The sequence below is a fragment of the Mytilus trossulus genome, chromosome 4, assembly GCF_036588685.1.
Source record: "Mytilus trossulus isolate FHL-02 chromosome 4, PNRI_Mtr1.1.1.hap1, whole genome shotgun sequence".
Classification (NCBI taxonomy): domain Eukaryota; kingdom Metazoa; phylum Mollusca; class Bivalvia; order Mytilida; family Mytilidae; genus Mytilus; species Mytilus trossulus.
In genome coordinates this window covers 39,309,960-39,325,488 of record NC_086376.1, presented here as the reverse complement: position 1 = coordinate 39,325,488, position 15,529 = coordinate 39,309,960, and the positions used below count along the sequence as shown (strand labels likewise).

The following is a 15,529-nucleotide window of genomic DNA, read 5'->3' as shown; positions in this document are numbered from 1 at the left end:
GGTTAGGGAAAATGACAGAATTAAGGTGAAGGTTACAGAGAGCATTAGGGTTAGGGTAACATACAAAATAAGGGTTAGGGGTTACAGAGAACATTTCTGTTGGGGTTGTAGAGAACATTAGGGTAAGAATAAAAGACAGCATGATGGTAACGGTTACAGAGAACATTAGGGTTAGGGTTTCATACAACATTTGTGTTAGGGTTACATACATCTTTAGGGTTAGGGTTACAAACAGCATTATGGTTAGTGTTATCGACAGCATAAGGGGTAGGGTTACAAACATCATTAGGGCGAGGGTAATATACATTATAAGGGTTAGGGTTATAGACAGCATTAGGGTTATAGGGTTAGAGTAATAGACAACAAAAGGGATAGGGTTACAATCATCATTAGGGTGAGGGTAAAAGACATCATTATGGTTAGTGTTAAAGACATCAATAGGATTTTAGATTCATTATGGAAAGGGTTTAGGGGAAGGGTTACAGACAGCATTATGGTTAGGGTTATAGACAGCATTAGGGTAAGGGTTACAGAGAACATTAGTGTAAGGCTAATAGACAACATTAGGGTTAGGGTTACAGACAACATTAGGGTAAGTGTTACAAACAGCATAAGGGTAAGTGTTACAGTGAACATCGGGGTTTAGGTTTACTGACAGAACTATGGATAGGGTTACAGAGAGCATTAGGGTTAGGGTTACAGACAGCATTAGGGTGAGTGATACAGACAGCATTAGGGTTAAAATTACAGACAGCATAAGTGGTAGGATTATAGACAGCATTAGGGTTAGGATTACAGATAGCATTAGAGTTAGGGTAATAGACAGAATACGGGATAGAGTTATAGACTGTATTATGGTTAAAGTTACATACAGCATTAGGTTTAGGGTTACATACATCATTAGGGTTAGTGTAACAGACATCATTAGAGATAAGTTAACATACAGCATTAGGGTTAGGTTTATAGACAGACAGCATTATGGTTAGGGTTACATACATCATTAGGGTTAGGGTTACAGACAGCATTAGGGTCAATGTTATAGACAACATATGGGATAGGGTAACAGATATCATTAGGGTGGGGGTAACATGCATCATTAAGGTTAGGGTTGTAGACAGCATTAGGGTTAGAGTTAAAGACATCATTAGGATTTTAGATTCATTGTGGTTAGGGTTATGGACTTCATTAGGGGAAGGGTTACAGACAGCATAATGGTTAGGGTTATAGACAGCATTAGGGTAAGAGTTACAGACATCATTAGGGTAAGGGTTACAGAGAACATTAGGGTTAGGGTTACAGAGAACACCAGGGTTAAGGTTACTGACAGAATTATGGATAGGGTTGCAGAGAGCATTATGGTTAGGGTTACAGAAAACATAAGGGTTAGGGTGACATAAATCTGTAGGGCGAGGGTAACAGACAACATTAGGGCTACGGTTACAGACAGCGTTGGGGTTAAAGTTAAAGACAGCATTAGGGTAAGGGTTACAGACAGCATTATGGTTAGTGTTACAGAGAACATTAGGGTTAGGGTTACTTACAGAATTATGGATAGGGTTACAGAGAGCATTATCCTTAGGGTTACAGACAGCATAAGGGTTAGTGATACAGACAGTTTATTGACATCATTAGAGTTACATACATCATAAGGGTAAGGGTTACAGACAGCATTTTGCTTAGGGTTATAGACAGCATAAAGGATAGGTATACCCACATCATTAAAGAACATTAGGGTTAGGGTTACAGACATCTTTTGGGTTAGGGTTAAAGTGAACATTATGATTAGGGTTGCAAAGAACATTATGATTAGGGTTACAAACAGCATAATGGTTAGGGTTACAGACAGCAGAAGGGTTAGGGTTATAGACAGCATTAGGGTTAGGGTTACAGACAGCATTAGGGTTAGGGTTATAGAAAACATAAGTGACAGACATCTTTAGGATGAGCGTAACAGACCTCATTAGGGTTAGTGTTAAATACATCATTAGAATTTTGGATTCATTATGGTTAGGGTTATGTACTTCATTAGGGGAATGGTTACAGCATAACGGTAAGGGTTACAGACAGCAGAAGGGTAAGGGTTACAGACAGCAGAATGGTAAGGGTTACAGACATCAGAAGGGTAAGGGTTACAGAGAACATTAGGGTTAGGGTCATAGACAACATTAGGGTTAGGGTTACAAACACCATTAGGGTTAAAGTTTAAGACAGCATTAGGGTTAAAGTTTAAGACAGCATTAGGGTTAGGTTTACATACAGCATTAGGGTTAGTGTTACAGAGAACATCAGGGTAAGGGTTACAGAGAACATAAGGGTTAGGGTTACAGAGAACATCAGGGTTAGGGTTCCTGACAGAATTAGGGTTAGTGATACAGAGAGCATTAGGGTTAAAGTTACAGACATCATTAGGGGAAGGGTTACAGACAGCATAATGGTTAGGGTTATAGACAGCATTAGGGTAAGAGTTACAGACATCATTAGGGTAAGGGTTACAGAGAACATTAGGGTTAGGGTTACAGAGAACACCAGGGTTAGGGTTACTGACAGAATTATGGATAGGATTACAGAGAGCATTATGGTTAGGGTTACAGAAAACATAAGGGTTAGGGTGACATAAATCTGTAGGGCGAGGGTAACAGACAACATTAGGGCTACGGTTACAGACAGCGTTGGGGTTAAAGTTAAAGACAGCATTAGGGTAAGGGTTACAGACAGCATTATGGTTAGTGTTACAGAGAACATTAGGGTTAGGGTTACTTACAGAATTATGGATAGGGTTACAGAGAGCATTATCCTTAGGGTTACAGACAGCATAAGGGTTAGTGATACAGACAGTTTATTGACATCATTAGAGTTACATACATCATTAGGGTAAGGGTTACAGACAGCATTTTGCTTAGGGTTAAAGACAGCATAAAGGATAGGTATACCCACATCATTAAAGAACATTAGGGTTAGGGTTACAGACATCTTTTGGGTTAGGGTTAAAGTGAACATTATGATTAGGGTTGCAAAGAACATTATGATTAGGGTTACAAACAGCATAATGGTTAGGGTTACAGACAGCAGAAGGGTTAGGGTTATAGACAGCATTAGGGTTAGGGTTACAGACAGCATTAGGGTTATGGTTATAGAAAACATAAGTGACAGACATCTTTAGGATGAGCGTAACAGACCTCATTAGGGTTAGTGTTAAATACATCATTAGAATTTTGGATTCATTATGGTTAGGGTTATGTACTTCATTAGGGGAATGGTTACAGCATAACGGTAAGGGTTACAGACAGCAGAAGGGTAAGGGTTACAGACAGCAGAAGGGTAAGGGTTACAGACATCAGAAGGGTAAGGGTTACAGAGAACATTAGGGTTAGGGTCATAGACAACATTAGGGTTAGGGTAACAAACACCATTAGGGTTAAAGTTTAAGACAGCATTAGGGTTAAAGTTTAAGACAGCATTAGGGTTAGGTTTACATACAGCATTAGGGTTAGTGTTACAGAGAACATCAGTGTTAGGGTTACAGAGAACATAAGGGTTAGGGTTACAGAGAACATCAGGGTTAGGGTTCCTGACAGAATTAGGGTTAGTGATACAGAGAGCATTAGGGTTAAAGTTACAGACAGCATTAGGGTAAGGGTTGTAGAAGGCATTAGGGTTTGAATTACAGACAGCATTAGGGTTAGGGTTAAAGACAGAATAAGGGATAGAGTTATATACTTCATAAGGGTTAGGATTACAGACAGCTTAAGGGTTAGGTTAACAAACAGCATAAGGGTTAGGTTTACAAACATTATTAGGGTTAGGGTTAATCATATCATTATGGTTAGGGTTAATCATATCATTATGGTTAGGTTTATAGACATCATTATGGTTAGAGTTACATACATCATTAGGGTTACAGACAGCATTATGGTTAGGGCTATAGACAGCATAAGGGATATGTATACACACATTATTAGGGCAAGAATTACAGAGAACATTAGGGTTAGGGTAACAGAGATCATTAGGGTTAGGGTTAGAGAGAACATTATGATTAGGGTTACAAAGAACATAAGGGTTAGGTTTACAAACAGCATAATTATTAGGTTTACAGACAGCATAAGGGTTATAGACAGCATTATGGTAAGGGTTACATAATGCATTAGGGTTAGGGTTACAGGGAAGATAAGGGTTAGGGTCACAGAGAACATAATGGTTAGTGTTACAGAGAACATTAGGGTTAGGGTTACTTACAGAATTATGGATAGGGTTACAAGAGAGCATTATCCTTAGGGTTACAGACAGCATAAGGGTTAGTGATACAGACAGTTTATTGACATCATTAGAGTTACATACATCATTAGGGTAAGGGTTACAGACAGCATTTTGCTTAGGGTTATAGACAGCATAAGGGATAGGTATACCCACATCATTAAAGAACATTAGGGTTAGGGTTAAAGTGAACATTATGATTAGGGTTGCAAAGAACATTATGATTAGGGTTACAAACAGCATAATGGTTAGGGTTACAGACAGCAGAAGGGTTAGGGTTATAGACAGCATTAGGGTTAGGGTTACAGACAGCATTAGGGTTAGGGTTATAGAAAACATAAGTGACAGACATCTTTAGGGTGAGCGTAACAGACCTCATTAGGGTTAGTGTTAAAGACATCATTAGGATTTTAGATTCATTATGGTTAGGGTTATGTACTTCATTAGGGAAAGGGTTACAGCATAACAGTAAGGGTCACAGACAGCAGAAGGGTTAGGGTTACAAACAGCAGAAGGGTAAGGGTTACAGACATCAGAAGGGTAAGGGTTACAGAGAACATTAGGGTTAGGGTCATAGACAACATTAGGGTTAGGGTTACAAACACCATTAGGGTTAAAGTTTAAGACAGCATTAGGGTTAAAGTTTAAGACAGCATTAGGATTAGGTTTACATACAGCATTAGGGTTAGTGTTACAGAGAACATCAGGGTTAGGGTTACAGAGAACATAAGGGTTAGGGTTACAGAGAACATCAGGGTTAGGGTTCCTGACAGAATTAGGGTAAGTGATACAGAGAGCATTAGGGTTAAAGTTACAGACAGCATTAGGGTAAGGGTTGTAGATGGCATTAGGGTTTGAATTACAGACAGCATTAGGGTTAGGGTTAAAGACAGAATAAGGGATAGAGTTATATACTTCATAAGGGTTAGGATTACAGACAGCTTAAGGGTTAGGTTAACAAACAGCATTAGGGTTAGGTTTACAAACATTATTAGGGTTAGGGTTAATCATATCATTATGGTTAGGTTTATAGACATCATTATGGTTAGAGTTACATACATCATTAGGGTTAGGGTTTCAGACAGCATTATGGTTAGGGTTATAGACAGCATAAGGGATATGTATACACACATTATTAGGGCAAGAATTACAGAGAACATTAGGGTTAGGGTAACAGAGATCATTAGGGTTAGGGTTAGAGAGAACATTATGATTAGGGTTACAAAGAACATAAGGGTTAGGTTTACAAACAACATATATAATGCTTAGGTTTACAGACAGCATAAGGGTAAGGGTTATAGACAGCATTAGGGTAAGGGTTACATAATGCATTAGGGTTAGGGTTACAGAGAAGATAAGGGTTAGGGTCACAGAGAACATAACGGTTAGGGTTACAGAGAACATAAGGGTTAGAGTTACTGACAGAATTATGGTTAGGGTTACAGAGAGCATTAGGGTTAGGGTTACAGAGAGCGTTAGGGTTAGGGTTACTGACAAAATTATGGTTAGGGTTACAGAGAGCATTAGGGTTAGGGTTACAGAGAGCATTAGGGTTAGGGTTACAGACAGCATTATGGTTAGGGTTACAGACAGCATTAGGGATAGGGTTATCCCTGCTGGTGGACGTTTCGTCCCCGAAGGTATCACCAGCCCAGTAGTCAGCACTTCGGTGTTGACATGGATATCAATTATATGGTCATTTTTATAAATTTTCTGTTTACAAAACTTTGAATTATTCGAAAAACTAAGGATTTTCTTACCCCAGGAGTAGATTACCTTAGCCGTATTTGGCACAACTTTTTGGAATTTTGGGTCCTCAATGCTCTTCAACTTTGTATTTGTTTGGCATTAAACTATTTTGATCTGAGCGTCACTGATGAGTCTTATGTAGACGAAACGCGCGTCTGGCGTATAAAATTATAATCCTGGTACTTTTGATAACTATTATAGACTTCATAATGGTTATCGTAACAGACAGGATTAGGGTATGGGTTACATACATCATTAGGGTTAGGGTTGTATAAATCATTAGGGTTAGGATTGAAGACAGCATTAGGGTTAGGGTTATAAACAGTATAAGTTAAAGGATTATAGACTCCATTATGGTTAGGGATACAGACAGCTTTTGTGTTACATAGTAGTACATCATAAGGGTTAGGGTAACATACATCATTAGGGTTAGGGTTGCAGACAGCATTAGGGTTAGAGTTACACACAACATTAGGGTTTAGATTACAGAGATCAATAGGGTTACGGTTACAGACATCATTAGGGTTAGAGTTACAGACAGCAACAGCAACAGGATAGGGTTAAAGACAGCATTAGGAACAAGGTTACAGACAACGTTATGATTTTGATTACAAACGTCTTTAGAGTTAGGGTTACAGACATAAAAAGGGTCAGGGTTGCATACATCATTAGGGTTACGGTTACATACATCATTAGGGATAGGATTACAAATAACACTAGGGTTAGGGTTACACACATCTTTAGGGATAGGTTTACAGACAACATTATGGTAAGGGTTACGTACATCATTAGGTTTAGGGTTACAGACAACATTAAGGTTCGGGTTATAGACAACATTAGGGTTAGGGATACAGAAAAAATTAAGGTTATGGTTATAGACAGCATTAGGGTTAGGGTTACATACAGCATATGGGTTAGGGTTATAGACAAAATTATGGTTAGGGTTACAGATAGCATTAGGGTTAGGGTTACATACGTCATTAGGGTTAGGGAGACATAAAACATTAGGCTATTTCTAAATTTGCTTGATGTTCATATTGCATTCCCAGTTTCCGGCATCCAGCAAGAGGACCATTATGATGAGTTTGTATTTACAGTGAGCTTGTTTAGAATAATGTTTTGATAAGATTTGTTCATTTTCGTCTACGCATAAGAACCACAAATAGGATTGTTAAGTTGATTATCCAAAGATCTTGCATTATGTTTTAAAAGCTTACTCTTTAAGTTTTCATACGACGGCAAAATACAAATTGATAATGAAAATGGGGAATATGTCCAAAATTTGTTTTCTAGTAATACTATCATGTCACTGTTGTTGTCAGAAGACACATTTGGTTTCCAGGCACTAACTTAAGTATAAGTGAATGGATCTCTATGACAATGTATGAAATTGTACAAGAAGGTTAAAAACACAAAAGGAAGGCTTGAATTGATTTTGGGGGTTATGCTACCAACAGTTTAGGAGTCAGTGGTCAAAAAGAACATTTTTTAGTTTATTCCATACTTTTGTTTTTTTTCTAAAAACAATCACCTTTTTACATTGATTATTCCTACATAAATGCAAATAATACTGAAATGGCACGTCTCTCCTGTATGCAAAAAAAAGGCAAAAAATACTAGCCTGAAAACTACCGCCCTATATCTCTCACATGCATTTGTTCCAAACTTTTAGAACACATAGTAGTTAAATTAAACACATCATGAAATATACAGATAACCACCACATCTAATATCCCATACAGCATGGATTTCGCAGAGGTCAACCTGCGAAACACAACGACTTGAATTTATAAATAATGTCTCACTTAACATGGAAAACGGTAAACAAACAGATATTTTGTTTATGGATATAGGGGAATTAAATTACTGGATACAAAATTTTCTAAGCAATCGTAAATGTTATGTCTAATTGAAACTGACAATACAAACTATTAAAGTTACAACGAATTGTTATCAAATGAACTGTAATCTCTAAAGTGATGAAAACCATATGGCACCGCCTATACCGTTATACCTACCACAGTTGTCGCGATATATAATATGTAACTTGCTTGATTATTTTAGTGTAGAATAAAATGCTAATCTAAACAGATGCCTTCTACCTCAATGTTATACTTAGTAATACATAACAGTAAACAAGCAAAAGTTCTAGAAGGGGTGAAAATCTGAGTATGTTACAGTATGTTGCAGTTAAGTCAGGGGTTCCACATGTGTTAGTTCTTGGACCAAGTGCCTTCCAATATTACATAAACGACACTCCAGCAAATTTAACATCTACAGTACGTTCATTTGCAGACAACACAAAAGTTTATTTGGCAATGAAATATAATAATGAATCAGATGCATCCACATTGCAACTAGATCTTGAGAAATTTGCATCATGGGAAACAACGTGGAAAATAGCATTCCACCCGGATAAGTGTAGTGTAATTTCAGTCACCAGAATCAAATTAAACTATTAACACATTACACAATCACTCTTTAGAACATATAACAACATCAAAATGTCTGGGGTTAACCATCAACTCAAATCTTAAATGGGATATACACATTAATAGCATATGCAAGATAGCCAATAGCACCCTATTATTTCTAAGAAGGAACCTGAATATCTGCTCAGCATCCATTAAAGAACAAGCATACATTTTCGTTCATAGTGTCAGCTATGAAATATTCCAACATAAAATTATGAAACATTCCAACTCAGAAAAAATAACGGCCTAATTTGTAACAAAGCAATTTTTGAAAAACAAATTTGACACTGACATGAACCAATGACAATCATTGAACTATACAGGCTCCTGACTTTGGAGAGGAAAATACATGTTGTCGCGGTATTTCTTAAGGCGCAACCACACTCCTTACCTGGAACAGTTGTGTTCAAGTTGCAGTACAACCTCACTGGTGTTAAATCCCAACATGGCGGAGCAGAAAACAAGAAAACGCTACAAACTAAAAAGAGAAATTAACCAATAGACAAGGAAAAATAGTTTCGTTAATCATATATTCTTTTCCCGTATTAAAAGCTTTATATAAAGTCACTGTCAGTCGGCAGGAAACGTATCTCTTTAGTATAACGGCATACTGAACTGATTCGTCATTATTGAAAGCTATAATGTCTCATCCAAATATCTTAAAGTTTTATTAATTTGTTTAATCAAATGTTCTATCGATGGGTCTTTGTTGATTTTAGTCAGAAATTGCAACTTATAGCAAATACAGAAACAGATCCGTAATGAGTGGTGCACAGTTAAATTAGTCCCCATTGGAATTCCGATAATTCCCGATAGCGAACACAAATGTTATTTAGTAAAAAAAAAATTGGCAGTTATAGTATCAAAGCAGGTCTTTTGTTTGTTGTTACTTAAAAATGACCTAACAGAGTATATATTTGTATTCTGACTTTTATAAATGCCCATGTTCAGTAATGAGGTGTGTGAATTTATTCTTAATACTGAAGATGATGAGGCAAAGTGGTATTAATTTACAAATCAGAACTTTAAACTTATTCCAAATCACCAATATAAGGATGCAATTCATCATGTACCTCCAACGAATATTTTACACTCCAGTCCAATAGTATAATTAATTTTCATGATTTTCAAAAGCCTAGCTTATTTAATATTTAAACAATTTAATACCAAGGTTTTTTTTTTATTGCAGTTGGGTGTACTACTGAATGTACTAGTAAGAACTTCTTAACCTATTTTTTTTTAAAACCTGATGTGAATTGAAATATGGGAAGGACGATGTGTGTTGCACAACATAATGTAAGTTTAGGCTAGTGACCTATATAATTATACAAAAACAATGTTACTTCGTAACAAGGATTATTATAGAGAGATCATTGTTCGTAAACGGTAAACATGATCGATACTAAATTTGAGGTAAGTCATAGTTTTAAAACGTCTTACTCTAATTGTTTTTTACAAGAATTAAAGATTTGAGGATATCATAGAGTCAGACATAATACATTGTAATATAGATAACTGATTCGCGTATTCCTACAGAGTTGTTCCGCAATTGATTCAGTAATTTATTTTAACAGGGAGGATAACTCTTTTTGCAGCCGGTAATTGCGTGCAAAACTATATTTATCTGCAGGATGCTACCTTTTATCGAAATAGCAGGTAACTGTTCTTAGCACACTCATTAGCGTTTTGAATTGTGCAAATGTTGACTTCCTCGCTAAGGGATTCCACACTCCTTCTTCACACACGTTCTAATTTGGCTCCCTCACAATCCCGTATCAATCCCCATCATTTAGGTCTATTCAGAATTATTTTGGCTAACTACCTCACTTCAAATTGGTGCCTCTTACAACTACAGCACATTTCCATACACATCAAGCAGGTAAGGATTGCATTGAATTTGACTGTTTCAATAATTATGATGTCTTGTATGACTATTTAAGGGGGAAGAAGAGGGGGTACTTGTAGGTAGGAGGGGTCCTGATCCCGAAATACCAGGCTTAAAAACGTGAAATCAATTTCAATCCTGACATCCAGTAATTCTAAAAAAGAATTCCCTATGAAAAATTAGAAAATTTGACTATTTTCAAGGCTACTAACTTTTTTAAAACCCATAATAAAAATATTCGTCTTTGGTTGGAAGTTGTTTCACTTTCTATAAATTTGTGCCATTTTTAGAAAATTTAGTTTTTAGCGCTATGAAAGGATTACTTGTTTAATGTTTAATTTCTGCTTATAAAATACATGTAACTCAGCCCCTGTCAACAATGGTTAATGTAATTAAAGAAAAAGTGGATAATTAATTGGTTTCATTGATTGGTTGATTGTTTAACATCACTTTTGGGTTAAGTCATGGCAGCCATATTTTATTGGTGGAGGAAGCTGGAGTGCCAGGAGAAAATCACAACCTTGGACAGGAAAACTGCCAGTCCAATTGTGAATTGAGATTGGAGTCTAGGGCATCCACATGGAGGGGATCATTATTTACATGATTTAGTTCCCCTTGATAGTAGATGTTGTTGTGTCCTGTTAAATTGTTATACGATGATGACTGATGTTCCCATATTTTGACTATTTTATTGATTGTGACTGTTTATTTAACGCATCATGTAAATGTAACGGAATTTGATGAGACTGTTATTAAAGTGAGAGGGTTAGCGCTATAGAACCAGGTTTAATCCACCATTTTCTACATTTGAAAATGCCTGTACCAAGTCAGGAATATGACAGTTCTTGTCCATTCGTTTTTGATGCGTTTTGTTTTTTGATTTTGCCATGTGATTATGGACTTTCCAAATTGAATTTCCTCTGAGTTCAGTATTTGTGTAATTTTACTTTTTGATAGCTTAAGGCCACAGACCACAATTAATTCCTCTATTAGTTCTTTATAACTTTTTGTCACATTAAAAAATTTGCACCATGCACTTTTGTCCAATCTTTTGTGTGTGTAATGTATAGTACCTGTCCAAAAGTATATCCAAAATTCAGAAAGATTGAAGCAATCACTTTTACAAAATTAGCCAATACACATCCCTACCCCTATTGACAAGTCAAGAGATGTTCCGAAAACTGTAAATATCACCTTTTTGCACTTAACCACTCTTTCCATATCAAAATAAGTTAAAATACAACAACCAAAAGTTTATTTCACCTATCTTTTTTCATTTCCAACCCATAAAAACTAAATAATCAATGAGAAAGGCAAAGAAAAAAAATAAAGAAAGAATACACCTTAATTAAAGGGAACTATATTCGTGAACAACGAAAAGTAGGGTCATTAATTGTGGTCTTGGGCCTATTAGACCCTTATTCTTCAATTAAATGCCAAAAAAATTAGCATGCATTAAGTTTATAAATTCTATATCGAACCAGCATACAAAATTTCAAATCAATCCGACAAGTTTTATGGTAGTCCTGATTCTTTTAATAACACTACCCTCATGTTAAAATTTACAGGAATTTTATGGCAGGAAATTTACAAAACATGTATCTACTAGAAAAAGTTAAAGTTTAATAACTTTCTTGTTAAACAAGATATTTTAAAAAAGTAAGGTGTCTGTAGCAGCTAAATGGCTAAATTTCAAGAATTTGAAAGAAAATTTTAAAAAAATCATGTTTTTTAAAATAAAAATTGGTTTTTTTCAAAAATTCTTGTATTTTTAGCTAAATTAAATTAAATAAAATTCCTTTAAAAATACTTAAATGCAAAACTCACTTTCAAAACTTATCTTAAAAATAAGCTTATCTTATCTTTAATAAGTAAAATATAACTCAAACAATAATTAGATAAAAAATTCACAGGTACTTGACTTGTTTACCTGCGGTACCAATATTCATGTGAAACACCAGGTCATGTTACATGTAATAAAAATTTCAAACTAGTGTAATTTCTTTATTCCTTGAAATATCACATTCAAATAAACTTTTTATTGAAGTTTAACTATTTGTTTATTTTTATCAATAAAGAGATTTAAATATTTTAAAAGATTTTTGTAAGAATTTTTTTTTATTAAAAAATACATCCACATGATCAAATTTGACAACAAAAATTATTTAAAAAGTTAATTGAAAACATCCAATATGCTTTCTTGTTAAATTGATTACTTAATAAATTATTAAGAAACATATTTTCATAGATTTGATCAAACAATCTTAATCTGGACCCCTGAAAATGAAATAATTGGCTCAACTGGATACTGTTAAGAAAACACTTAATTTAGAGTTGCCTCAGAAGGTGGTCTCTGTAACACCATACCACATATTGCATCAAAGAACAAATATGTACATCAAAGCAGATATTGTACATCACTTTATTATAAATATCAGGGTGTCCAAATTTTATGCCATTAGTCCAAGTTGGGTTATAACTGATCCAGTTTAATTTTTCAAAATGTTCACTAAAGGTCATACCAAGAAATGGTCAAAGAAAGACAACTCTCCAAGAAATCCTGGATGCTTCCAAGCAGGCAAACCCAGTGGTAGAAGCAGAACCCAGACGTCAATACAGATCCCTGAATCAGCTAGTGCAAGTACTTCCTATGTGCGGCAAACTTTTAAATCGTCTGACTGCAAAATGGAGACGACTGGTAACATCTGTACACTTCGACCGCTCGATAATGCTGACCTAAAAAGAGAAGAAAATAAAGAATTACATTCTGGCATGAGGTGTATAGACAGTCAACTAAATATAAGCTTGATCAACACTAATATTTATAAGCACCAAGTGGACTCACCATCCTGTCCTATGTTTATTGCTGACTATTATGAACAGAAAAAGTGGGGAACTTGCTGGCAGTTTACCTTAAAATGCATAGCCTGTGGTTTTATTGGAGACAGAATGAAGATGTACAAGGAAATAGCAAATGGCAAACCAGGACCTAACCCAGGACAACCAAATGTAGCCCTAGCATCTGCTTTGCAGGACTGTCCAATTGGAAATACAACAGTGCAGCAACTACTTGCAGGAATAGACACACCACCACCATGTAGAAGCAGTATGCAACGCACATCCAGCAGAGTAGCAGCTGAAATGGTCAAGCTGAACAAAACAGACATGGCACAGAAACTGGAACTTGTAAAAGAAGTGAATAGGAGGTGAGGTGTCCCAGAAAATGAAATTGACATAACTGTGGATGCACGATACAACAGCAACACAATAGTTAGTAAAAAGAAGCCTGGTCAGAATGCGACTCAAGTTTTTGCATTGGGAATAGAAACAATAACAGATAGAAAGTTTATTGTAGCTGCTGTTGTACAGAATAAGATGTGTTGGAAAGGGGCATGGCTTAGAGGGAAAGGCTTTCCAATAGAATGTCCTGGTCATGAAGAATGTACAGCAAATTTATACAGAGCTGCTGCCCTGTCAGAGTATGAGCTGGGAAAAGAGATGGGGAAACCAGATAGGACTCCAGAAATGTCTGGTACGGTATGTGACCACAGATGGAGATGGACGTTCAGCTAAAGGTATTGAAGAAGCCCTTGGGTGCTATAATCAGTTTCGTATAAAAAACTAGGGGTTATTCCCTGACTAAAAATAACCATGGAGGGAAACCCCCTGTTTATTAACTCAATTGGTGCAAAAGTATCATGTTTTTTGTGTTTGATTGTAAAAAATAGTTAATTAGCTTTCAATTAAAACAGGTTGAATGATTGAAATATTTTTAAAAATTAAATTAACTTTACATGTTTTGAGGGGAGACAACTTTGTTAACATCCTGTTTTTTTGGCAGTGAAAATTGAAAACTTATTTGCAGCCACTGTAGCTCTTTTCGGAGCAGGAAACCGTACCCTGAAACAAGATTTTTTTGAAAGGCCAGGTAAAAACCTACAAATTTCATACAGTTTTGATTATGAAAAATGTGCATGGATCATGTCTTCATGTCTGTGCACATGACCTGGTTTCAAGTTTTTTCTGTCAAAATTAGAGCTTTTTTCCCCCATGTTCATTGGATGGAATGTTTTTAATATATTAAAAGTACACATTATTTTTATTTCATTATAAACTAGAGAACATTCTGATTCCAGTGATATCAAGTTTTATACAAGTATCTTTATTAATCAGTCCACCACTAAGGGTCACTTATGCATGGTCCCTAAAAATGTGACGTCATAGAAAAAAACTGTTGATTGCACCCTTAAAGGGACAAATATATATTATAGTGATGTTTTAGCATAGAAAAGTGCATGCGAATGGAGTAAAATAATTCTGAAAAATATTGTACGGCATGTATACTTTAATTTAAAAGCATCAGTTTGGTTTATTTAATGCAAATATTACAGATTTGTACATAGCAACCAGAAATAAGAAAACCAGACTCTGCGCGAATATTGAAGTTTTTTGCATCATTTTGCGACGTCATGATATTTTATTTAATCTCTCATATATTTGAAACCATAGGTTGCACATTTAAAGTGTAGATATTTTCTACTTTGACCTTTACTACTGATCAGTGTGACATAAATCTTAATTCATTATATTATATATTTGTTACTTTTTATAGTCTTAAAGGTACATGTGCCATTCCTAAGAAAAACACTTTTTCCATATTTTTCTCAACTCAGCTATAACTTAGTTCACATAATACTAGGGACAAAATATATTTCAAGTAACTTTAGTCATGCTTATTTCATAGTTTTTATTCTATTTATTCAAAAGAAACCCTATTTTATGAATTATTTTCTTTGTAAAACTGATGAAAATGAGATACAGGAAATGTTTGGAATTAGCTGGTTTAACTGTTTGCCACTGGCCAATATGTCAGTACTAGGCGACATGAGAAAAGAGCTGTATTATCACTATTCGTGGTCACAATCCTTAAAGTAAGACATCATTTTAATCGGTATAGTGTACAGATTCAGAAAAGCTAAGAAATTTTAACATATTGAATATAAAGTTTTGCCTTAAGGGTGCTATAATCAGTTTCGTATAAAAAACTAGGGGTTATTCCCTGACTAAAAATAACCATGGAGGGAAACCCCCTGTTTATTAACTCAATTGGTGCAAAAGTATCATGTTTTTTGTGTTTGATTGTAAAAAATAGTTAATTAGCTTTCAATTA

General features: G+C 35.4%; 1 protein-coding gene across 2 annotated transcripts in view; it reads left to right on the top strand.

The window, feature by feature from the left end:
* The first annotated feature begins 9,770 nt into the window (after positions 1-9,770).
* The window catches only part of LOC134715273 (MFS-type transporter SLC18B1-like), a 31,628-nt gene continuing 25,869 nt past the window's right edge, over positions 9,771-15,529 (top strand). The window contains exon 1 of one of the 2 annotated variants that reach the window (XM_063577354.1): positions 9,771-9,887. The gene's annotated coding sequence lies outside the window, so the exon portion shown is untranslated. Of the gene's footprint in view, positions 9,888-10,058; positions 10,131-15,529 lie in introns of those variants that run through there. The other variant, XM_063577353.1, reaches the window with a different exon arrangement.